Source organism: Miniopterus schreibersii, assembly GCF_964146895.1.
Source record: "Miniopterus schreibersii genome assembly, chromosome: 11".
NCBI classification, from domain to species: Eukaryota; Metazoa; Chordata; class Mammalia; order Chiroptera; family Miniopteridae; genus Miniopterus; species Miniopterus schreibersii.
Window position 1 is genome coordinate 27,242,715 of NC_138111.1, and position 25,291 is coordinate 27,268,005.

The window sequence follows — 25,291 nt, forward strand, 5'->3', positions numbered from 1 at the left end:
AAGAAAACTCAAAAGCACATGCAACAAATGTTAACAATGCTTATCTCTGTTGAGTGATTTTGGATTATTTTAAATTTTATTCTTTTGTTTCATCTGTATTTTCTAATTTGTATATAATAAATATCGATTATGTACATATTTTAAACAGTTTTTTTCCTTTAAACACCACAGATACCACAGTTCAGGGGTTAGGGAGGGGGTTTCCCCTTATATACGGTACTAGGTTTCCCTAGAATCCAGGCCATAATCCAAGGTCTGAACTAAAAGGAGCATAGAGAACTTTCTTATACATATAGCAGTAATTTTGAGAGTACCTATGGGCTACAGCCACCACTTGATCTGCAATGAATACTTCCCCCCCTTTAACCACCATTTTCAAGACGCATTCACAAGTATACACACATAAGAATTTAGGATTCTGACACATTAAACTATTACTGGGTCATACATGCATTCAAATGAAAAAACATAGTGACATACAGAGTCTAGAGAGAAAGCTGATCCTCTCAACCAAGGTAAGGAACAAATGGATATGGAAGGTGATGAACAACCTTTGGCTGGAGGGAGCTGACACCCTAAAATTCCAATAATAGTCAATTTAAAAATGTACAAAACAGAGTATCATTAAAATGCTGCGTCAATATGACTAATGACTTGAGAAAATGTTCACAAAATATTAAGTGAAAATAGCAGTTGTATTATAATGTCATGTGACAGTTGTATTATAATGTCATGTTTACATATCTGTCCCCCACACTAGAGTACAGTTCCTTGAGGTCAAAAACTATGCTATAGTCAACTCTCTGTCCCTAGCACCTACACGTGGTGCTTGGAACGCAGTAGGTGCTTGGTTATTTGTTGACTCCTATTTTTACCCAGTTAAAAATTGACTTGTCTTTTTTTAAAATTGAGTTTAGGAATTTTTAAAAATTAATTTTGGATTTAAGTCTTCTGTCAGATACATGTCTTTTTTTTTTTTTTGTATCTTCACCCGAGGATATTTTTTCCATTGCTTTTTCAGAGAGAGTGGAAGGCAGAGAGAGAGAGAACATCGATTTGAGAGAGACACATTGATTGGTTGCCTCCTGCACGTGCCTAGACTGGGGCTGGGGCTGGGGCTTGAGCCTGCAACCCAGGTACATGCCCTTGGCCGGAATTGAACTTGGGACCCTTCAGCCTGCACACCGTTGCTCTAACCACTGAACCAAGCTGGCTAGGGCAGATGTATGTCTTAAGAGTATTTTCTCTCACCCTGTGGATTTGCCTATTTATTTTTCTTAATGGTTGTTTTTTTTTAAACTAATAGAAGTTTTTAATTTTATGAAGTTCCATTTATCTTTTTTTTCTTTTAAGGTTAAAGCTTTCTATGTCCTATCTAAGAAATCTTCGCCAATCCCAAGACCATAACAAAATTTCCTGATTTCCCCCCTAAAAGCTGTACAGTTTTAACTTTTCATTTAGGTTGTATCAAATCCTATTCTAAGTATAAAGGTCTTTCACTAGTTGATTTCATTGTATTTTATATTTTTGTATCTCCAGGGGTCTTATTCCTTCCTGATCTCCAAACAACCAAGGGAAATACCTGCCAATCATTCCTCCACGGACAACTCTAGTTCAGCTAACTAAGCTGAAGTCCTGTAGGCATCTCATGAGATGTTGTACTCATGCCCTGCCCCCTGCTCAAACTTTCACAGGCACATTTTTATGTATGTTATCTCACTGATCCTCACAAGTCACCAAAGTAGACAGAACCACTTTCATTTTAAAAAAGAAGGAAATCTACACTCAGAAAAAAAGATGACTTGCCTAGGATCACTCAGTGAATAAATGACAGAATTAAGATGGAACTCAGGAATCCTAACTTTTGACCTTTTTTCTTGATCAGTTAAGAATGTAATGAGAATATATTGTGCAGGTGACTTGATTTCAAACACCACAGAGCACATTTATCGAGAGCACATCTCTTTGACTTCTTTCCTGGGAGTGACTTGTTTGTTCCATAACAAGACAAGTTTAATACTGTGGCCCATGAGCTCTAATAAAGGTGAAGAGAAAACAAGAAGGTGGAAGAGCTCTTTTCAGACTCTTACATAATTTGCATTTACCCACTACTCTGATCCTACTGAACCTTTCCTGTTACTGCCCCATGCTCTAATAACACTCTCCAAGCCCACCTCTTGCCCTTGTTCCCATGTCCTCTTGCCCTCACGTCCCTGCCCCAGTCACAGTCCCCCAAACCCTTCCCCCTGCTCTGTAGTTCACATTCCTCAGTGCTTCCTGGGAACTAACACCTTCCTACAACTTCCCAGTATATTCCTTAGCCATATATTTGCATGACGAAGTGGAACTACTGATTCCTATTAGCATATGTCTTTGACTCCTCCACCAAGGTGGTCAAAGGAAATGGGAATTTAAGGACTTCTTTCTATCTGCTCAGCAATAGGGTAACTCTGGGCAGGAAAATGTTCCTAAACTTCAAAGACAGGTTTCCCCTGTCTTTGGTCACTAGCGTTTTTCTCCTGCCAGGCAATAGAGCCCCTTGCCTCTTTTCTCGGCCCCCTGAAGGAGGGTGGGGAGACAGTGGCACTCAACTGCTCTCCAGCAACCTGACCTTGACCTGGGGTCCCAGAAGGAGCCTCAGTATGACCCATAACCTTTTTCCTGCCAGAGTCCTCTCCTGGGTGGCACTAGAGGGAAGAGAGCAGGAGGGTGAATTCAGGAATACCAGCTTATGCTTAGGGCTCTTCCTGTTAGAAATTTAAGTCTGTATAAGAAGACTGATTATAACAGGTCAGGCGCCCTAGGCATTACAGTGACTGCCACCCCTCGTGCCCCCTACACTGTGGAGCCTCTTGGTCAACATTGTTTCTTACTCCACCCTTACCTGCAGTGTGGTGGCTCCCACAATGCCAGAAGACACGGTATGTGCGTGTATGTGCATGTATGTATATGTGGAGGGGAAGGACGGGCAGCATGCTCCCAGCCCTTCCTCTTGAAAGCCCCCAGATCCCTGCTTGTTCTCCATCATAAACTTACAGTGGCTTTGATGGTGTCTCCTCCCATTAAGCCTTTGTTTCTAGATCAGATCCCCCGCCACCCTGACCCACACTATAGCAGCTTCATTAGAAATGCCCAGAAAGGAAGGAGGGGCTCTTCCACTTCTTGGTGTGGGGGGAAAGCATTAGCCCAAGCTTCTGCTTTTATCCATCCCTGCACCAGAGCCAAAATATATGCATGGATGAGCTTGTCTAACGTTTGCTCTCACGCTCGCGCTCTCTTTTTAGGAAAGGCAAAGCTAACCCTCAGAAGCTAGGGCCCAAATGGTGCTGAGCGGTTACCCTAGCGTCCGTGCCGGCCCCTCCCCCAGCTCGGCCGAGCCATACCTCTGGAAGGAGCCTGGCGCTGAACCCCGGAGCTCTGTTCCTTTCGCTCTCCGACCAAGCTCCACCGTGACAGCTCCAGCTGAGGCACTGTTCCACGGGGCCACACACGGGGGACTAGGCCGATTTCCTAAGATCTGATTTCTGCTAATACAATGGCATCGTTGCTAATGCACGGAGGCTGCGCAATCCCAGCCCCAATATCCCTGCTGCCGCCGCTGCAGCCGCCGCTGCTGCGGTGACGTTGCTGCTGGGGGGGGGGGGGGGAGAGGATCGGGCTCGGCCGCCGCACCGCGCTCAGCCTCCCCCCGGCGGTCCCCAGGGCCTTCAGCCTAGGGGAGCGGGAGGGTAGAGAAAGGAGACGGCCTCCGAGGGCAGTCAGTGCTGGAAGATGAGAACTTTCAAGCAAAGGAAATTAGGGAGAGCACTGGACCCAGCACCTCTCTTGTCCTTAAGAGTCTCAGGAAATAGTCTGGGCAGAGGCTTAGAGTTTCCTTCCTTCCTTAGGCCCCTCCTTTTAGATCATAGCCAGAAACCTCTCCCTCCTCTTTTTGCCCACTCTGAATGACTTCTTGTTTTCCAGCTTTTTCCTTTCACTGGGATTCCAGACTAGCCTCGGGGTGGAGCAGCCGGCCTGGGACGGGGTTCTTGCAGCCCTGAGGGGAGGCTGCAAGGACCAGCAGTGACACCAAGTTGGGTCTTTATGGGTGCCTGGCTAGACTTAGCACTAGGCTTTCAGGGCGTGCCTCTTCAGAGAGATGGGGTCTGTCTCAGCAAAGAGACTGAGCCATAGGCAGGCTTCTATACACAGGGTGGTAGTGAGCCTTAGGACCAAGTTGGCTGCAGGCCCCTTTCCTAACACAAGGTCCAATTCAGTTCCCTGGATCTTCAGAGGGTTTGCTACTGTTAATGGAGTAGAACCTTCCCCTGTCACTTATATCAGTTTTTGGTCAGAGCTGAGTAGAGTCCAGCTGGGTCTGTGGGGAGGCAGAATCCATTTGGGCAGGCAGAGGGAGTGGGAGGCCTATTTTCTAGAGAAAGGAAGGCTAAGGAAAGGAAGTGGTCTCCTCTAGGTCAGAAAAAAAATATTTTCTGCCTATAGACCTACGGAACCCTCTACCCCTTCCCTCCTTCACCCTCCTCAAGTTCTGGGCCAGTTTTGTGGGAATCAGTAAATAGCAGAGAAGCCACAGCCAGATCCATTTGTACAGTAAGTAGCAGCATGTCTCTGTCTACTTCATGCCACTGCCCCCTGCTGCCACCCTTAAACATAGAGATGGTCTCAAGCTGGGCTTGGCCCCTAAGCACTAGCCCTGCATAGGGCTCCTTCCAGTGTTGACTATCTGGACTCAATGGCCAAGCTGTTGGATTTCAGGTGCCTAGAAAGAAGGCTTGGGTCCTCTGGCCAGGAACAGAGCAGCTACCACACAGGATACAGAAGAGAGAGAGCGTCTTTCCCCTTCTTCTTCTATTCCCTATGAGACTCATGTGCCCACTGATGATATGCTGAGCTGAGCTGAATTGTACAGAGAACAGAAGTGGCTAAAATGCCCAAACCCATCTCCAACCTAGATTTGTTTGAAGAGCCATGGACCCTTGATCCTACAAAGCAGGAAACGAGGAAGGGGAGAAAAGAGGGAGGCTGCTGTTCATAAAACCATTCGTGATCCTTGCAGGGAAAGTAAAGGAGTAGAAATGGTGTCACGGTGTTTCCCTCTCCCCAACTGATACAGACCTCAAAGGGGTTTGAAGAAGCAGCTGTAGATTAGGGCAAAGTCAATTTCCATGACCAAGTTCATGGAGTTCTAGCTTCTTATTAGAAGAGCTCTGGGCCCAGGGTCTTTGTCCCTGAAATGTGTGTGAGGCTAAGCCATGCACCACACTGGAGAGCCACTGCTTATGAATGTTTCCAGTGGCCTATAGAGGAGGCGGTAGCTCTCGTACTTGCAGCTCTTGGCTTACTTCACCATGTCACAGACCACAGTCACCTACTGTCCACCTGCTATTGATCTATAGGGCTTCTGATGAAAGATCAAATTATTTTCTGGCTAGAAACAAAATACAAATACTGTCATGTTATAAACCTCAACTGCCTCTTAACTAGTCTTCTCACCTGCAATTTACCTTCTAGTACTGCCAGATTCATCTCTCTAAAGCACTTTCTTTCTTCAATATGTCGTTCCTCCTGCCCTTTTAATGGTTTCTCATTACTCAGAGAATCAAGTTCAAACTCCTCACTTTGGCTTTCAAAGTCCTCAGTCTTGGTTCTCTACTTTTCTACCCAACCTTATTTCCCATACCCCATCATGTAGTCCCTCAAACCTGTTTCCTAAGCTCATTTCCACTTTGTTCAGATTCTCCTGCCTATTATACTTAGCTGTAGTCAGAATTACCCAATACCTACAAGACCCAGATCAACTCCTCCATCAAATCTTCACTGATCACCCCAGAGCCAGAAATGATCTCTCTGTCTTCTGAACCCATGGCTGCAGATTGTTATTTTACAGACAAGAAAAAAATCCCACAAAAACCAGGGGATCATTATAGGATTCTAACATCAGTCTGTGATAGGTTTAAGGACCAAGTAAGTCATTTCTCACTTGACACGGTCATTTTCTTTTATTTTTGCATTCTTCCTTAATGCCTCTTCTAGACTGCACACTCTAAGTTATATTCACCTTTGTATCTCCAATATTCAGTGCATAGGACAGCATAATTTTTATTTTGCGTTTCCCATAAAACCTAGCACAGTGCTTGCCATACAGGAGGTGGTTAGTCTTATTCAGTGAGAGTAGTCCAAAAAGAGACATTCCTTGAGTGTAAATGAGTGTGTGGTGGGTAGATCTGACTCAAAAGGCTTGAAGCAAAGACCCCTGCTGTTCTTGTAAAAAGACAAAAAAGGTCTATTAAAAAAAAAGTATCATTAAATATTGGAGGATCACTTCATAAATTATATAAATGTTGAAGCACTATGCTGTACACTTGAAACGAAAATAAAATCATACTGAGAGTCAAAACAATCAAAAAGAAAGCTTAGGGAAAAAAAGAGTAACTCTTCATGACCTTGAGTTAGGCAACACATTCTTAGGCAATAAACCATAGTAAGGTGAACTTCAAAATAATTTAAAACTGCCCGGCCCGGCGTGGCTCAGCCGTTGAGCCTCGATCTAGGATCCAGGCGATTCAGAGTTCAGTTCCTGGTCAGGGCACATGCCTGGTTGTGGGCTTGATCAATGATTCTCTCATCATTGATGTTTCTATCTCTCTCTCTCCCTCTCCTTTCCTCTCTCTGAAATCAGTAAAGATATATTTTAAAAAGAAAATAAAAAATAAATAAATAAAAAGCTTTCAGTCTTAAGCAAGAATAAAACAGTGCCTCGTTCATTAAAAAAAACACACAACAATTGAAAACTTTTGTGTGTCAAAGGACATAATCAAGATAGTGAAAACACGACCCACAAAATGGGAGAAAATATTTGCAAATCACATATCTGATAAAGGACTTCTATCCATAATATATTATAAATTCTTATAATTCAACAATAAAAAGACATATAACCCAATTAAAATATGGGCAAAGGATCTGAATAGGCATTTCTCCAAAGAAAACATACAAATGGTCAATAGCACATTAAAAGGATTTCAACATCATTAGTTATTAAGGAAGTGCAAACCAAAACTAAAATGAGATACCACTTTACCCTACTAGACTGACTAAAATAAAAAAGACCGACAATAACAAGTGTTGATGATGAGGCAGAAAAATTGGACCCCTCATACACTGCTGGGAGAATTTTAAAATGGCGCAATCACTTTGTCTTTTATCTTAGCCATCACTGGCATGTCAACCCAGGAACCTCAGACAACTCCCCCTTCTTTTGTTTTCAACACCAAAATTCTTTTAAAAATGGACTATGTTAACTTCTTTTTCCTTAACCACTCCTTAAGCACCAGAAGTCTGTCTTCCTGTAATACTTAAACTGTCTAAAGCAGCTATAATTTTTGAACTTATACTATTTGAATTGTCTGACACTTAGCCATCCTCTCCTATTGAAACCTTTCCCTCCCTTTGGCTTCTACACTACCAGTCCTCCTCGTTCTACTTCTTAGATCATTCTTTCTTCATTGTTTAATAAAACAATACCTGGCTCATATTTAAATGTAGATTTACAAGAAGGCTCAGAACTGAGTCTTCAACCTGAGAAAGGTTTAGCCCTTTCCATTATGCTGTTGATTTACAAATCTTACATTCTTCCTGAACTTTCAGAATCAAATCTCCAATAGTCTATTAGATACTTCTTACTATTACCTCAAAATCAACACACCTTAAAGCCAAATTGATTTTTCTACTTGAAATTAGCTTTCTTTGGACTACTAGTAACACAAGCTTAAAAATGTTGAGTCATCTGGACTCTCTCTTCACATTCAAACAATCACCAAGTCATGCTGAGTCTTCCTTCCAAACGTTTTAGGCATTGATCTAATAATTTATTGTGCTTTTACTATATTCCAGCTATTAGGCTAAGCACTTTTTTACATTATCTCATTTAATCCATACAGCCACTCTCTAAGCTAAGTACTATTATCTCTATTTTATGGGTGAGAACTTTGAGGCTCAAGGATATTAAATAATCTTCCTAAGGTAACTCAGTCAGTAAATGTTTCATCTAGGATTCAGATACAGATCTATCTGATTCCAAAGTCAGTGTTCTTAGACCTTATTATATTACCTTTCAAGTTCCTACCCCTAATTCCTATCATCCTAATCCACACCTGTATTACTTCTCCTCTGAATTGTTATATAGTCTTCTAACTAATTTTCTTGCTTTCATTCTGGCCCTTTCAGCTATCCTATATACTGATATAAGGTTACTCTCTCCAAAGGACTGCCTTCAATATGTCACCTGACTACTAAAAGCTTCCAGTGGCTCCCAACTGCCTACAGGATAATCCAAATTCCTTAATGTGGTGTTCAAAGTTCCTTCCTACTTATTCGACCATGTTCCATCGCATGCCAAGTTTATTCCGAATTCTGTTATCGTGCAAGTCTTTCTTCCGAACTTCTTCAATACCAATTGTCTGTATAACTCATTTGGTACCAAGCCTTGGGCATTTTGTGGTGTGTTTTTTTTGTCTCTTGATGACAGCTATTTTTGGAGTGTGGGGCTGTGTCTTATATTTTGATAAGTAATTCTGAGCACAGAGCCTTGACACTTAGTAGGGCATCAGCCATGTTTGTTTGATGAAGCTACTGGATGGCAAGCCCAAGTCAGCTTTCAAAAGGTTAGCTTAGCCTGAGAATAGCATATTTGATGAGAACAAGAGGAAGGAAGACACAAGCCAAAAAGCTGAGTCTTAGTAAATAAATCTTCAATGCTGAGATCCTAACCCTCGTTTTTCTCCATTTTCATACTGAGGATGGAAAGATGACTCAGTGGCTGCATTTTCAGTCAGTACTTCCCTACCATTTACTCCCACAGTCATGACCATAGAGCAAAAGTTGCAAAGTGACAGCCTGACAGTCATGTTTTTTGTGTCAGCAGGTTTTATGTAGTTTGCATAATAAAATGTCACCATAAAACTTTTGAATATTAAAAAAAAATCTGAATTTCCAGGTTATCTTACTTGAAAAATCAGAAGAAGTGAACATACCAGGCCCCCATTCCTAGATGGCAACAACCAGCTGGACTTGAAAAGTCGCTGCCCTCATAAGATGGGCATGTGCCCTTCAGTCTGACATGTTCCCACCATTTTTTAAAAATTGATTTGAGAGAGAGAGAAATACTGATTGTTTTATCCCACTGAGTGATGCAGTCATTGACTCATTCTTGAATGTGCTCTGACTGGGGATTGAACCCACAACCTTGGTGTATCAGGACACTGCTCTAACCAAATGCCCTGCCTGCTAGGGCACCTGCCACTTTTTACAGTCTTTTTTTACCTGGCCAGCTTCACTGGTTCACTTTACTCATTTGCGTTATTTGCCCCAACTCTGTAAAGCATTTGAGTTTACAATCCTTGCCCAGAATAACAGCTATGCTTTTCTATACCACCCTCATCCCAATTTACCTTACATTACCATAATAATGTTCAGTGTACTGTTACTTGGAACAGCAAAAAACTGAAAATATTCTAAATATCCAATAGAAAAATGGATAAACAGTGGTCTAGCAACACAATGGAATATAATGGAACAAAAGAAATCATGTTCATAATGAATGTTTACTGGTATAGAAAAAGTCTTGAAAGAGAATTTAAAAGTAGATATCAAATTATATAGACCTTTGCTACTTGCATTACAGTGGACAAGATGTTAAGGGACTCCCTTGTGCAAAAAACTAAACCTGTATAACATATATTTTAAAAGCATTTCAGGTCTCAGAGAAAATAGGAGAAATTTCCAAGTCTGCTCCCCCACCCCCCAAAAGGGGAAAAAGTCATGAGCAGGGGGTAAGTAAGCAACGGGGAGGACCAGAGTTGCCTATGGGCCAATTTCCCAAGCATTCTAATATGTGTGGTCAGAATGACATGCCTTAGACCACTAAAAGGGCGTGGTAGCTAAACCTGAGTTTCCCACATTAAGCTGAGACCCTTAAAATAAGCTCAAGTGAGCCAAGGTTGGTGTTTCCCTACAACTTCTGGTAGAAGCAGAAACAAATCTTCTCTGGAGGAAAATATCCCCAACTTAAGCTGACAGAATTCTCAAAATTAAACAGCAAGCAAAAATTAGTTTATATCAAAGATCACAAATATAGGTGTAAACAGGATACTATGAGCAAGTGACAGAGCAAACAACAAATAATACATTTAAATTGCAAGAATTTCAGATATTAAGAATGTCCGATACAGAATACATATCAGCTATGTACGAAATGTTTTGAATAAAGGATAAAAATCTCAAAGATAAGCAAGTAACATGAGACTATTAGAGAGACCCAGGGGTGGTGAAAATAAAACATATATGAATATAATCATTGGTTACTGAGCATTGCCATGCCTGGACCAGCCTATTTTATCGGGAGTCACTAGGTGAAAAAAAGGATGTGGAGACTAAGGGGAGATACATTATACCTCTTGCTATGGACCTAACAGTAGCCTACTCAAGACAGTGAGTGAAAGTGCTCTACAAACTATAAATGCTTTACAGAAATGCTAGCATCCATTGATAATGCTTCACTGAATCAGTTATTTGCTCTGATGGTTGAAAGACAATTATTTTCTATTATTCCTTCTACATTTATTAGTTGGCATTCTAATATAAGGAAGATTTCCCTTTTCCTTCTTTCCAGTATTTATTTGGTATCAGTATAGACTCTTGGATTCCTCTTTTTTTTTTTAATTCAATGGATCATAATCCATTGCTGGTATTTTTTATTTTGATGCTCAGATTGTTCCAGATTTGACACTATTTGCCTTTTTTAAATTATTATTGTGAAGACCTCTTCAAAATTAACTATTTTTATTTTGTTTATTATTTATTTATTTATTATTTGTTTGTTTGTTTATTTTAATCCTCACCCGATAATATTTTCCCATTGCTTGTCAGAGAGAGTGGAAAGGAGGGAGGGGGAGAGAGAGAGAGAAACATCAATATGAGAGAGACACAGCGATTGGTTGCCTCCCCTGACACGCCCCTGTGATTAAACCTGCAACCCAGGAGCGTGCCCTTGACCGGGAATCGAACCTGCGACCCTTCAGTGTGCCGTCCGACACTGTAACCACTTAGGCACACTGGCCAGGGTGTATTTTGGAATAATTTTTAGAAAAGTTGCAGAGATAGTTCAGCATTCTTGTATGTCCTTCAACCAGTTTCCCTAATGTTACCCTCTTACATAGTCATCATACATTTGCGAAAACAAAGAAATTAACATCAAGTACATTACTATTAACTAAACTTGCAGACTATTTGGATTTTGCGTTTTCCCACTAATGTCCTTTTTCTATCAATTTGGCTTTTTAAAAAACCTAAATGTATATATAGCCTTTATAAAACACAAGTTAATTAAAAAACAAAATAAAGCCAAAGTGAGAAGAAGGAAAAAAGATATGCAGATGTATACTGTAGGCACAGATAAACAGCTTGGATGGTATTATAAGTGTAGCTTAGCAAAGAAAAAGATCTGCATTTCCCACAGTCAAGACACTGAGTAGTTCTGAAAACCACCCAGGCTAATTTTTAGTGAAAGCAAGCAGTACTAAAAAATACATAATACTACGTGATTTTAGTAGACCTCTGTCCCTAGTCTTTCCCAATAATCGCTCTGCTTACCTTTCACGTCAGGACATTCTTCTTTGGCAATCAACAGGAAGTGCTTTTGCGTGTGCTGACCTAGCAGGTATTCTCTACACCAGCAACAGCCTACGATAGGTAACTCCTTTTAATCATGTTTTCACCTCAGACTGCATGATTGAGTCCAACAGGAAAAGTCAGAAGTGCTCAAATCATAACAAACCAAAAGAAACTCTGATACACTACATACTCTTCTCTGATCTAGAAGCTTCCCAAGGCCATTCATTAACATCTTCTCAGGAGTCATCCAAGCAAGCAAGCAAGCAAGCACCCACAGCACCCACCGTACTCCTGCTGTGTATAAAGCACCACGCTGGATGTTCAGGGGCAAAAGCCCAACTTGAGGGGCTCAAAATTTTGTTAAAACCTTTGCTAAAATGCCTCTGAAGAGGACTAGGGTAATAAGGAAGATGTTTCAGGATGTGAGGTAAGGGGTAGTGCAGTGGTTTTAAACTTTTTCACCCCAGTACAAAAAATAGAACTACTCTGGTTGAAGTAGAGGCCTAAAGGCCCATACACTTCAACTCTCTCTCCACTGTGGGGGCCCCAAAGGCACCTCCAGGGGGCCCTAGGGCTTAGAGGAAGAAATTCCGAAAACCTCTGGACAAAGGCAAGACTGAACATGGTTTGTTGGGGTTGGAGAAATGGGGCTGAAACAAAATGATTAACTGATAGAAAGCCCCTTCCCTTCCCTTCCCTTCCCTTCCCTTCCCTTCCCTTCCCTTCCCTTCCCTTCCCTTCCCTTCCCTTCCCTTCCCTTCCCTTCCCTTCCCTTCCCTCCCCTCCCCTCCCCTCCCCTCCCCTCCCCTCCCCTCCCCTCCCCTCCCCTCCCCTCCCCTCCCCTCCCCTCCCCTCCCCTCCCCTCCCCTCCCCTCCCCTCCCCTCCCCTCCCCTCCCCTCCCCTTCATAGCTCTCAAATCAAGTATGTTTAGGAAATGATGTCAATTAATTGCACTAATAACAAACTTACTTTTGAGTACAGAAATGATCTTTCTGCATGAATTTGGGAAATCAGTTGGTATAACTACCTACCAAAGTTCTATGTGTTTATAGGCTATAAGATTTGATGGAGACTGAATTTCCTCCAAGACAAGTACTTTTCTTTGAAATGTGTTGAAAGATGCTGAAAGAATTTGGAGATTTAAGAATTCCTGGTAATAGTGACTCCTGGGGTTGTCTGGGCTGAGCTGCAAGGAGTGAATAAACAGGCTGTTAGATGCCTAAGAGCACCTGGCTATGGCATCGGGAGTCTGGTTCCACAAATGGAATAGCAGCCAGCCTCGGGGCTCATCTGTCTTTCCTCTGGGTTGTGTATAGCTGTTCCTAGCTGAGGAGGCCACTGTTTTGAACTGGTGTTATGTTATTTTGGGCTGCAAGTGAGGCCAGCCAGCACCCTGGGAGTGTGTTGAAAGAGACCTAGCCTGACGGGCTGTCCCAGACACACCCAGCTGCTTCCTTCTCTGTCCTCTCTGATACAGAGTTCTCTTTCGAAGCACAGAGCTTGCCCTGCTGTTGGCTTCTCAACAATGTTACAGAAAGGTTCAGCTAAAAGTCAGCTTCTAAAAGTCAATACAAACATTCTAGAAGAATCCTGGCTTTAAAGTAGAATTCTTTCCTAAAGCCACCTGGTGTGGGCATATCTTCTTTTCGCCAAGTTAGCTGCTCCTGTATGAACTGGAAACACGGCAGGCACCTTTACTGTAATCAAAATCACTGACAGAGAATATTCAGGGGAGGAGCCCCCAACAGGTTTCCAAGCCTTTACCTCTCAGGCTCAGCTGTACCTGAAGCTCCAAGGGCCCCAATTCAATGGTGGAGGCTGCAGCACTGGGAATTATACCCAGGAAAAGAATAAGCTAGAAGCCACTGACCCTCACTGAGTTGTAAAGAGGCTTGCTTTCCTTTCCTTTATTCCATAAGAATCTGATAATAAACTCAACTTTGTCCCAGGGTCTCTCTCTGCTCAAAAGGGGATTGCACCTAGAAAAAAAATTCTCTTCCACTGACCCAGCCAGCAACTGTATGCCTTTCTCCATCAGGTCAACCGTTGGACTGCCTCCTTAGCTCAACTCATAGTACCCGTTTGAAGGCAGAATCAGATGACGTCCTAGGGTCCCTTTAAACTCTAATTATAAACCAAGTCAGGTTAAAACCTGTGGCCCACGGGAAGGTTCTTATGCAGGGTGCTAATAAATGTCGTCCCTCTCACTCTCCTGCTTTTCAACATAAATATATACACACACGCACAAGCATGCACACACGCACACCTGTATCCCCAGGTGCGTGACTTGTTACAGTCATAAGTCTCTAGAGATTGAGAATTTGCTGTAAATCCTATCTCTTTGGAGGATGTAGGTTAGGGAGAGAGGAAGACTACAGAGAATTAGGAAAGATTTAGTTCCTACCTGGACAGACCGAGTTCTTCGGATGAGGGGATGGAGGAAGCAGCAGTGAATGAGGCCCACAGGATAAGAGACGGAGGGATAAAGCCTCCTACTGCTAGGTGTCCTGAGCAGCAAGGGAGCCGGAAAGCCAAGGCGAGACAATTACCAGGAGTGGGTGCTGAAAGGCCTACCACGAGCTGCTGTGCATGGATGTAGCTCTCAAGTGTGTATTTGCAGGAGTTAATTAGCTGGGACAAAAGTGGCCCTTAGGCTTCTCCTTGATGTTCAGTGTGGCCAACCCCCTGCTTTTCCTTTGGTTGCTCCTTTTGGCTCCAGGGCTCTAGGAAGCCTGATCAGTGTTGTTTGCTTCCCCTCCCCCCAGGCTCTGGACTGAGTCGTGCTAGTTGGTAAGCTGCTATCCAATCAGTCCGTCAAAAGCTGTAAATAAAAGGCCACATATGCACGGTGAAGTAGGGTATGAGAAAAATCTAGATTGAATTACATAAGCCAGTTGTGTGGAGACAGGATGGGGGAGGTACAGAAAGAAAAGAGAGAAACCTAGCTGCCCTTCAAGGAAATATTTTCATTCAAACACACTCCTCCCTCAGCGTGACTACTAGAAATCATCAAAGCCTTCCTCCTCTAGGTTCCAGTCCGGACTTTTTCTTAGCAGAGGAGTCATTGTCCCTGAGACTCCTCAGAGTCAAAGCCTTTCCCAGAGGTGACTTATCTTCCAATAGACTTTAGATGGCAGTCTCCAGCTCACCAAGCTTGGTAAGAGCACTGGGACTACCTCACTAACAGGTGGCAGCGAAGACCATTTCTGTGCACCAGTTATTTGGTGTTTGCTTTAGTTATAGGACTAAAATGAGAGTAAATTGATGTTTACTTAAGCAAAACAATTTTATAACAGGTGGCTGGAGTCTGGCCTGGGTCCTGAGGATTCAGGAACCTAGGTCCTGTATGATTCAGAACATGGGTTTTGGTGTGGACAGGTCTGGGTTCCAATTTGACACACTGCTTGGCAGCAGTGGACTTTGGGAAGTTACTCAACTTCACTAAACTTCAGCTTCCTCATTTGTAAAACTGTCATGATATTTTCCCTCAAAAGCTTGAGGTAGAATTAAATAAGATATTGTATGTAAAGTGCCTGGCATAAGGTAAGTGCTCAGTTGTGGTCACTATTATTATTATATCTTTGGCAGAGGACCAATGGGGTCCTTTCCTCTCTTCTTTCCCAATTTCCCAGAAAACCTAAAGTCTCTAGGTCCAGGGAACCAGAAGGCAAGATCTCTTTAAAAGAGCCAAAGGAAATGGAAAGAGTCATGTTCCTTTTTTCCCTTCCAAGCACTAGGACTGAATTAGTCATCTGCTGTCGATTATACTCCGGACTGGTAGGCTGGCCCTGGGAACCTAAGGCTTTCCCAAACCAAAGATATACATTCATCTCTAGTATTACCTGTTGTGGGGCATGCTCCTAGACCGATGGCGCTTCTCTATGGGCCCCAGATCAGATCATAGTAGGCGTAGGAAAGAAACAGTCTGATCCCAAGCTGGCAGGATAGGTCTGTCCAGGCTGTTGTCTGCCCATCACAGCTGCCTGTGAGGCCTATGGGTTAATAATAGCAACTCTGATGCCAATGGATTAAGACAGCACTGTAGGAGGTGTTTATTTTTACACTCTGGCGTCAGTATCAAGTTCTACTGGTTACTGCCCAAATCTAGGGCAGCTTCCTGCTATAGGAGTGGCCCCAGGCTTCTTCTGGATGCTAAGTTGGATTGTGGAGGAAGTGAGCCTTGTTGAGAACAGTTCACTATTAACAGAGACAGGAAAGGGCCAAAAGAACAGAGCTGTCACAAGTCCACTTGTCTGGTCCCACGGGACCAGGGGGACCTCAAGTGTGAGTTGTTGAGTCAGGTGGGCCCTGGAAAAGAAACCTAATACATTTTTTTGGAAGCCCCCTCCCCCCCCCCACACACACATGCAGGTTGTAGTGAAATGATCTAAATGAAATCAAGGAAAAACTATTACTCAATTTTCCAGAAGCTCAGTCTTGTCAGTCCCAGTCCCAGAGTTTTAGCAGGTATCCCTTGAAAACTGACTTGGCCAGAGCTCCTTCCCTAGACATTACACCATAGGGCAGAAACACCAAGAAACCAGCCCTCATCTGGTCTGGAGCCAGTGCCCAGAAAATTTTCCCCAGAAGCCTCTTTATCCCCAAGTCCTAGAGAGCAGGGTCCCAGGGACCTTATACTTAGACCACAGTACCTGGAACTCTGTGGATATCCCACTCATCGCCCTGAAAGGCAGCTCCTACACAGATTTCATCTCGTCCCATTAGGCAGATGGGTGTGAGGAGGCTGACAGCTGGACAGCTGATGTAAATAGATGTAGACTGGCCAGCTGAGGGGCATGTGCACAGCAGACTGCTATGGAATGAAAAAAATGTACCACACACCAGGTAGGAATGCTGAAGTACAACGAAAGCAGCCAAGCAGCCAAAGAGCACAGTACCAATGACTCCATCATCTTCCTGCCTGTGGCTGACTCATAACCATTGGCAGTGACACAACATATCAATTTCTTGAGGAGCCAGGGTGCTGGAAGGAAGGTAGGTTAGTGAGCCACTCATTCAATACATTTTCCCCTGTCATTCAAGGCTTATCCACCCAGTCATCAGAACAATACAGCCTCAGAAACAACCAGATTTGATCACTAGAGATAAGGGGTTTGATCTCAGCTCCATCTGGAAGCCACCCATGCCTAGGATAATGGCAGGATGCCCAAGGACAGGAACACTGCTTTCATTCTTGGTTTCTTCTCTGACTTGCTGGGTCAACTGGGGGCAAGGTATCTGTCCTCTCAAAGCTCTAGGTTTACCATCAGAAAAGGGGCTAAGTGTATCCACCTTCTGGTATTGAAGCAAGGGAAAAAATTTGAACGAAAATAATGTGTAGTAAGAAATGTAAATAAATGCTGTAAATTCTTTGGACCAAAGTATTTCAGAAATATAATGGTCATTCATGCATATAGGTAGAGAGCCCTGGCCTTCTGAGTTTTTTCTTCTTCTGGGTCATGGTTGCCATGTTGGGAAGTGAACCTGGTCTGCGCCTGGAGGTGCAGATCCTGTCTTTCAGGACTATAATTCCCACCTGTAGTTTGAGAAACAGTTAGGAATCTGCTTCCCTGGACATAAGGTATTAATTTCCACTAAAGTGTAATAGAGAAAGTAGAAATATGCAAGCAAAAAGAAACACCTCCACTCACCTACTTACTCCATTTACAAACCCAATTCTCCCCTATGCCTGGGCCCAGGACACGGATCTGAGGCTTGTATGCCATTGATACAGCATTCAGCAGCAGTACTTACAAACTAGACTTAGCCCGAAGGCCAGAGAAAGCAATGTTAATGAAAGGATGCATTCCACTGCTCAGTTGAACAAAGGCAATACTGTATTCTAAACCCAACAAAGGCCTTCACTCTTTCTAGCCCAGCAATCCCTCAGTATGAGGTTAGTTTGCCAGGTCTCCAGAGCTCTTGGAGAGGAGAAATAGAAATCTATTCTTTGTTGATGCTGACGCCTCTTTTTCTGCAAGCGCCTACCTGGGATTCAAAACAAATGTTCTGACATCCTGCAGCCTCTAGTGAGACCCACCTCTGTTCAGCAAACTCTATCTGTCATGCGCTAGATAGTAAATATGCAAAGGAACAGAGAATGAATATTTAGGCTTTGTGGGCCACATAGTTCTGCCATATATATATGACAACTCTTTAAAAATGTAAAAACTATTCTCAGTTTGTGGGTTGACCTCTACACTAGATCTTAAAGGCCTGTCTATTCAAAGTCTGTAACTCAAAATTCTGACTCCGCTGGGCCTGCCTAGAGACACTCTTTCCGCTTTCTGAAGGGCTGATGCTTGTATTTCAGAGGCAGCTCCCCTCTAAGGAGCCACTGAGGAATGTGAAGGAGGAATTCTGAGGTTATTTGTATTGGAGCTGACAGACTGGCTAATTCTCCTCATATAAAGCGCTTCAAAAACATCTGTGGAATTTAGTTTATTGCGCTATCATTCTGGAGTGCAGACTGAGCCATAAACAGTCTTTATCTTTCTATTTCTGCTTAATAATACTACCCTATGTCTCAAACAGGCTTCCCCCCTCCGAACCACACTTGAATTGGCTCAGGTCCCAAATCCTTCTCTCCTCCCCACCCCTCCTGCTTCTATATGTGGTATGGTTATGGATAGCAAGGAAAATCATTTTGAGCAAAGACTTAGGGCTGACTGTGAATCCAGAATTTATTACAAATAGCTACAGGCTTTGTAAACAGGGATCAAACTGCTACAGAAGCAATCTAAGAACATTGTCAAAGGGTCAGGAATCACTGGAGTTATATCTCCCCATACACCACAGACTAGAAGGAAATGAATGACTTATGGGTAGCCTAATACTTATTATAATAATAGCTATTATTTATTATCTACTATGCTACCCACTATGTTAGATGTTTGTTATGAATGCATTTCTAATCTTCAAAATAGCCCTGCAAAATAGATACTGTTATCTCTATTTTGCAGTTGAGAAAACTGAGGCTCTTGCAGAGATAACTTGACCCAAGATCACAGGGCTAGAAAGTAGGGGAGTTGGGCTTGGAACTCTTTTCTGACTCACTCCAAAGTTCTTACCCTTTCCACTAGAATATACTGCTGATACCCTTGGTAGAGGAGAACACTAAGCACATGCCTGAACTGAGGTCCTATTTAAACTTTATTCTAAAGAGCAGCAGTCTGTTGGCCTGCTCTTTTCTATAGTCTGACTGTGAACGAATGGCAAGGTGCTTCAAATCGCAAGCACGGCAATTTTGCATGGCGGTGACTCAGATCAAATCAATAGAGCCACATTCACATTTAAGCTGGGGCCTTGTTAGAGCTAACGCTTGTTTATTCTTTATGACAACAATAAACAGGATTTTAATACATTAAATCTTTGCCTAGTAGCCAAAGAAGTCTCTTTTCAATAGTGGTATATGTAATTTTTGTGTAATCAATGTTATCTTGTAAACAATTTGGCTGAATTGTAGTTTCTCATTTTCCTAGGCTCCAGATTGTTAGTTGCCAAATATCAATTCTCTTTCAAATTGATAGAACTCTGATGCTCAGCTGGGCACAATGCTGCCCAACTAAAATTCTAAATTTCGACATTCCTTGGAAGTAGGTGTGGCCATTTCACTAAGGTATGGTAGAAGTGTCTGTGAGACTTCTGGATAATTTTTTAAAGATAAACAGGCTGCATCCTTCTTCCTCCCTTCCTCCATCCTGATGGTAGGGAAGCAGGCATGATGGCAGCGCTGCAGGAGCCGTCTTGGACTATAAAGATGAACTAGGTAGATTAACAGGGCAAAAAGCTGGAAGGGGACTGGGTTTCTAATGACTGTGGAGCTGCCATTCCAGCCCAGGACTGTCTACCTCTGGATTTTTAAGAAATAAATAAATTTTCATCTTATTTAAGTTATCATTTTTGGGTTTCTGTTACTCATTTTGATTCCCATGCTATATACCCTACCACATCCCAATAACCAGAGTCTTACTAATTATGTCCACCATTCTCCATCCCCAATGCTACTACCCAAGACCAAGCTATACTTACCACTTGTCTGAACTCCTATATCACCTCTATCCTGGTCTCCCTTCCCAGAGCCATTCTTTCAAAATGAAATCTATATCATGTTCTTGTTTAAAAACCCTTCAAAGGCTTTCCATAAAATCCTAACTCCTTAAAGGTGTACTCTGCCCTTCATAACTTACCTCTGCCCTCCCATCACTTGCCACTCCTACCTTGCCCTATAGTCATACCATCACTTCCATACTCACTGGAACGTGGCCCTTCCATTTGTCTGACTAATTCTTAATCATCCTTCAGGTTTTAAACTGAAACTCACAAGTTCAGTGGCTCTTCCTAGGCCACATTATATGCCCTGGTTATATGCTCCCAGAGCACCTTGCACTTCCCTGTATTGTGTTTTATAACTGTTTATTTAGTTTCTAATGCTAGAAGGCAAGCTGCCCCGGGCAGAAACCATGCCTATCATTATTTACTATTATATCCCCAGAACCTAGCACAATGTCTGGTATACATAGTAAATTAATATTTTTGAATGAATGAAATTTTCAAAAGGGCAGCAAAGTAATATGTATCAATATTTGAAATAAATATACTCTTTAGTCTACTTCTAGGAAATATATTTAAAAGAAATAACATGATAAAAGTACACAAAGATATATACATAAGAATGTTCATTGAAGTACCATTTATAAAAGAAAAATTAAAAAATTCTAAATGCTCCCTCATTAGTGAATTGATTAAATAAATTGAGGTAATCCATGTAATGGAATACTCTACAAAACATAAAAATACTGTCAGAATAGTTGCTGAGATGAAACTATGTCCATGATAAAGGTTTTCCTAAATAAAGCAACTTATAACGTACAATTCATTTTTATTTTTTAAAAATACACACACTTTTTCTTCATTTTGAATATCTGTATTTTCTGAGTTTTCTGGCAGTAAATGGGCTAATGGAATCTTTTGGGCCATTTGGGATCCTCATAGGCCTGAAACCTTAGGCCTCATGGACCGTTTTCATCACAGGAGACAGTGAGAACCCTCCCTCCCCTCACCACTTACAGCCCAAAAGAAAAGATATACCAGTACCAAGGAAGAAGTATATTAAGTGCCTAACACCCTATTTCAGGGGAGGAGCGAAAGCTACAGGGGTGCCCTAGGGCAAATTATAATTCATTGAGAAAGTTATTTGTTATTTTAAAATATTCAAGTTACAGTCAAAATTCTAAAATGCCTTATGTTAGCTTGAGAAAATTATGGAAATGAAAGAAATGAAGAGAATATTCTTAAAATCATGCCTTCCCCTTTCATGAATAACTTTGTAAAATAACTGGTCACACCTGAAGAGGGGAGATTTTCTGTATTTTTGTTTATCTTGAATTATCTAGCACAGAAGTTCACAGGTGGACATCAAGCTGGTGGTTACCTTTACAAGAGATTTAAGGATACAAGAATTACATAAAGTGCAAAGGACTACGAAGCAAGGAAGTGTATTATAACTATTTATATGCGTTTTCTCTTTCCTCCTTGGTTGCATGTTAAGGATAGAGACTGTCTTGCTCACCTTTGTAGTCATTTAACTTAGCCTAGAGCCTCGCATGCAGCTTAAAATGTTCAGTGAATTGAACTAAGGAGTAAATGAATCCTCACCAAACTAAACTGGAAAATTTTCTTTTTCCAGAGCAGAATTTGATTCATTACAGCTATGGGCATTTTACACACACTCGGTTGCAGTCCTTGTTGGAGTGCTGAGATGATAGACGGTTGGCTTGTGGAATGTGCAGGGCAAGCGTGCCCAGGTACAACTGCTCTCCCGGAGTTCCCTTCCCCTCCACACTGGGCTCCCTCTACTGCTACTGGGAGCCACAGCATGAGAACCAGAACAGCAAGTTCCAGCCAGAATGACAGACGTTCCTCTCTCCCTCTTTCTTCATCTCTCCCCCCTTAACCTCACCCTTAATTCTGCCCTGTTAGCTGCTTCCAATGGGGCTGCTGAGCATCTAGGAAAGAATGTGGGATGTGTTTCCAAAAAGTCCGGCACTAGCTGAGAAACAGTTTGTTTTTTCCTAAAAAAGGGCAGTCTATCAAGTTACATAAGACTCAGCTCTCCTCACTGGGAGCTTTTCCAACTCCAGCTGGAGAGATTCCTCAGGCTGCTTAGAGTTTCAGGAAAAGGGTTTGGAATTTCCTGATTAGCCAACCCCTATTGGAGCATCTCTGGGTAGAGGTGGGGAGGTTCCAGCAGAGACAGGAGTAACTCTGTGTTCCCACTGCCTCTCAGCTGTGGCCCCAGTGAGCTCCCCTGGGGATGGGAAATAGCATGATCCACTTATTATTAAAATATCAGAACAAGGACAAGCACCACTGCCCAAACCAGAGCCACATGTCATGAAACCTTTGGGCCCCACCTAAAGTAGGCAGGATTTGGGGAATCTAAAAGCCCAGCCTAGAAGCACACCCATAGGGGTCTGGAAGGGCTTCCTTCCCTGCTTCAGGTGGGATGTATGGAGAAATTTGTTAGTGGTCCTGAGAACCTCAGACAGATACTAATGTCTTGCCCAAGGACTAGATGAACCATTAATAAACATTAACCGAGCACCTACAAAGTGCTAGACACTGTACTATGTGAACAAAACAGAACTGGTGCCTGCCTTCATGGAGCTTATAGTTCACCTGGGAAGACTAAACAAATAATTAACTGATTATACAACCTATAAAGTAGGCCTTTGGAACGTGCTGCATTAAAAGGAAAAACAGCTAATCCATAAACGCCAGCTCTGTCTGGCAGGCCAGTTAACATATTTATTAATCAGGGACCAGCTTACACTGAACTGGCAACTGAAATGATCTGTATTTGAGCTGAAAACTCTGGCCCTTGGGGGCACTAAAATCTATCAATAACCTTCTCTCATTTGAGCTCCCATTCATTTTGCTGGAGTTCAGTCCCTATTTACATCAAACACTTTTATTTAAGGTCATGAACTCACTTCAGCTAACAAATTACTGTCCATTACGATGAAGAAATAGGTCCCTGATTTGCTCTTTCAGGTTCAGGCCATTCACTTTTGTTTCTTTCTGGTCAACATAGAGGGCTAAGAAATGTTGGTATGTGGCTGCTCTTAAGGAGTAATTCTGTAGCAGTGGGCAAGTCATTTGATCCCTGTCAGCCTGGGTTTCTTCACTTGTAAAATGAGGATAACGATTCCTCTCTTACAGGGGGTGGTGGGAGTTAGAGAGAAGATAGAGAAACACCTAGTACATTGACTGGTATTCAGTGAGGGCTCAGTAAATGGCAACCGTAATACAGATGAAACAGGAATCCCTTCTTTTCCTAAACCTAAGTCCCTCCTATTGCCTTTTAGAGACTGCGCTATTGTTCAGTTTACCAGTTTACAACAGGGAATCTTGCCACTGTCACACCCGGCCTTTTTTCCGTAGGCATGCCACTTCCACTTCTTTCACCTTCACTGCTCTGTTCTGTGTCCTCCTGTAAATTGTAAAGTGGCTTTGTCCCAGGAAACACCCCAAGGGAATACATAGAAAGAAGGTTAGAGGAAATTTGCAAGTTATCTGCGAATCAAGAGTTTCCCACCCAGTGAACACAGCGAATTAAGGTACATGTCTGCCTGAATTGCTCTCTGTCAGCAGAACCCACTGAAAGCGAGTCCTCCTCATAAACATTCTCTTTAAAAGGTCTGATAAGATTCTCCTTAAAAGGTCTAATTACTCCAGATATGTACACCACGTGCCCCTCCCCAAGTCCCATAGTCTCTGTTTTAGAAAAGTCTCTTTAGTCTATCTTCTCTTCTAATTCCTACAATTAGTGCTCTAATTCTAGGCCCTCCTTCAACACCTCTTTCAAAAGCTATTAATTCAATCTTTGGGCAAAGATTTCCATGGGCCAGGAACTGAGACTATTGCTAGTATTACAGTGGTGAACAAAATAGATATTATCCCTGCCCTCATGGAGTTTACAATCTAGCGGAGGAAGGAGACAATCACACAAAGAAAAATATAATTACAAAGTGTGATAAACGCCATGGAAAAATAGTAGGGGTATTAAGAGGACTTAATTAAGGCTGATTAAAGACTTGTAAAATGATGTTTGAGTCTTGAAAGGTGAGCTGAAAGGAAGTTAAACAGGAGGAGAGTGGGAAACAACAGTCCAGGCAGAAGGAATGACATATTTGAAAGCCCTGAGGCATGAAAGTGGTTGGTATCTTAGAAAAACTGAAGGAAAGCTAGTGTGGTTGAAACTGACCATCATATATGACAACTGGGAGTTCACTAGTGATCTTGACATAAACAATTTCAGGGGAGTGATAGAAAATGAAGTTAGACAGGAGAGTGTACAAAAGTGAATGTAGAATAGAATAGACAGCCTGGCGGCCAATGAAGTTGGCTGTTAGAATAGAGAAATGTGACAGTACCTAGAGGGTGATATGGTGTAAGGGGATTTATTTTTAAATTAACATTTATTTTATCAAATTAATATATGCACATAATCGATTACAAAGTTAAATAGTATTACAAAGTTTATGATGAAAAATAATCCCAGCTCTACTCTTTTTCACCTCTGTGCTGTTCTCCAGAGACCATGACTTTCAAATATTTTAACTGTCTCATCTGGCGTTTATCTCCATGTTTACAAATAATATGCTTATTTAATTTCTTGATTTTAAACATTCTTTTGACTTCCTAATATGGAAAACTAGGAATGTTAGCATTTTACACCCACTTTTCCCACAATTTCTGACAGAATTAAATCCAGTTTTTAATATCCAGTCTATATAAACTTATTATTATAATTTATAATGTAACTTTTAATACTTGACTCTCTTTTGGTTTGTTTAGTTTTCTATGTATTTGTCCCTAATTTTTCCAAAATTCTCCAGCAGCTTTTTTATCCACTCATCTACTGATGCACATTTGGGCTGCTTCCAAATATTGGCTATCGTAAATAATACTGCCATGAACATAGGGGTGCATATATTCTTTCCAATTAGTGTTTCAGGTTTCTTCAGATAAATTCCCAGAAGTGGAATCGCTAGGTCATAAGGCAGCTCGTTTTAATTTTTTGAGGAAACTCTATACTGCTTTCCACAGTGGCTGCACCAGTCTGCATTCCCACCAACAGTGCCTGAGGGTTCCCTTTTCTCCACACCCTCGCCAACACTTGCTGTTTGTTGATTTGTTGATGGAGCCATTCGACAAGTGTGAGGTGATGTATCATTTTGGTTTTAATTTGCATTTCTCTGATGATTAGTGACACTGAGCATCTTTTCATATGTCTATTGGCCACCTGCATATCCTCTTTGGACAAGTGTCTATTCATGTTCTCTGCCCATTTTTAAATTGGATTATGTTTTTGGTGTTGAGTTGTATAAATTCCTTATAAATTTTGGATATTAACCCCTTATCAGATGTATCATTGGTGAATATGTTCTTCAGTTCAGTGGGTTGCCTTTTCATTTTGCTGATGGTTTCCTTTGCTGTGCAAAACGTTTTTAGTTTGATGTAGTCCTACTTTTTAATTTTTTATTTTGTTTCCTTTGCCCAAAGAGATATATCAGAAAAAATATTGCTACGAGAAATGTCCAAGATTTTATTGCC

At 42.0% G+C, this 25,291-nt stretch overlaps 1 protein-coding gene across 5 annotated transcripts in view; it reads right to left on the reverse strand.

The window, feature by feature from the left end:
* The window catches only part of RUSC2 (RUN and SH3 domain containing 2), a 51,328-nt gene that overhangs the window by 16,541 nt on the left and 9,496 nt on the right, over positions 1–25,291 (reverse strand). Inside the window, exon 1 of one of the 5 annotated variants that reach the window (XM_081151260.1) lies at positions 3,384–3,842. The exons of 2 other annotated variants lie outside the window; for them this stretch is intronic. The gene's annotated coding sequence lies outside the window, so the exon portion shown is untranslated. Of the gene's footprint in view, positions 1–3,383; positions 3,843–25,291 lie in introns of those variants that run through there. 2 more of the 5 variants (XM_081151261.1, XM_081151263.1) reach the window with 2 other exon arrangements.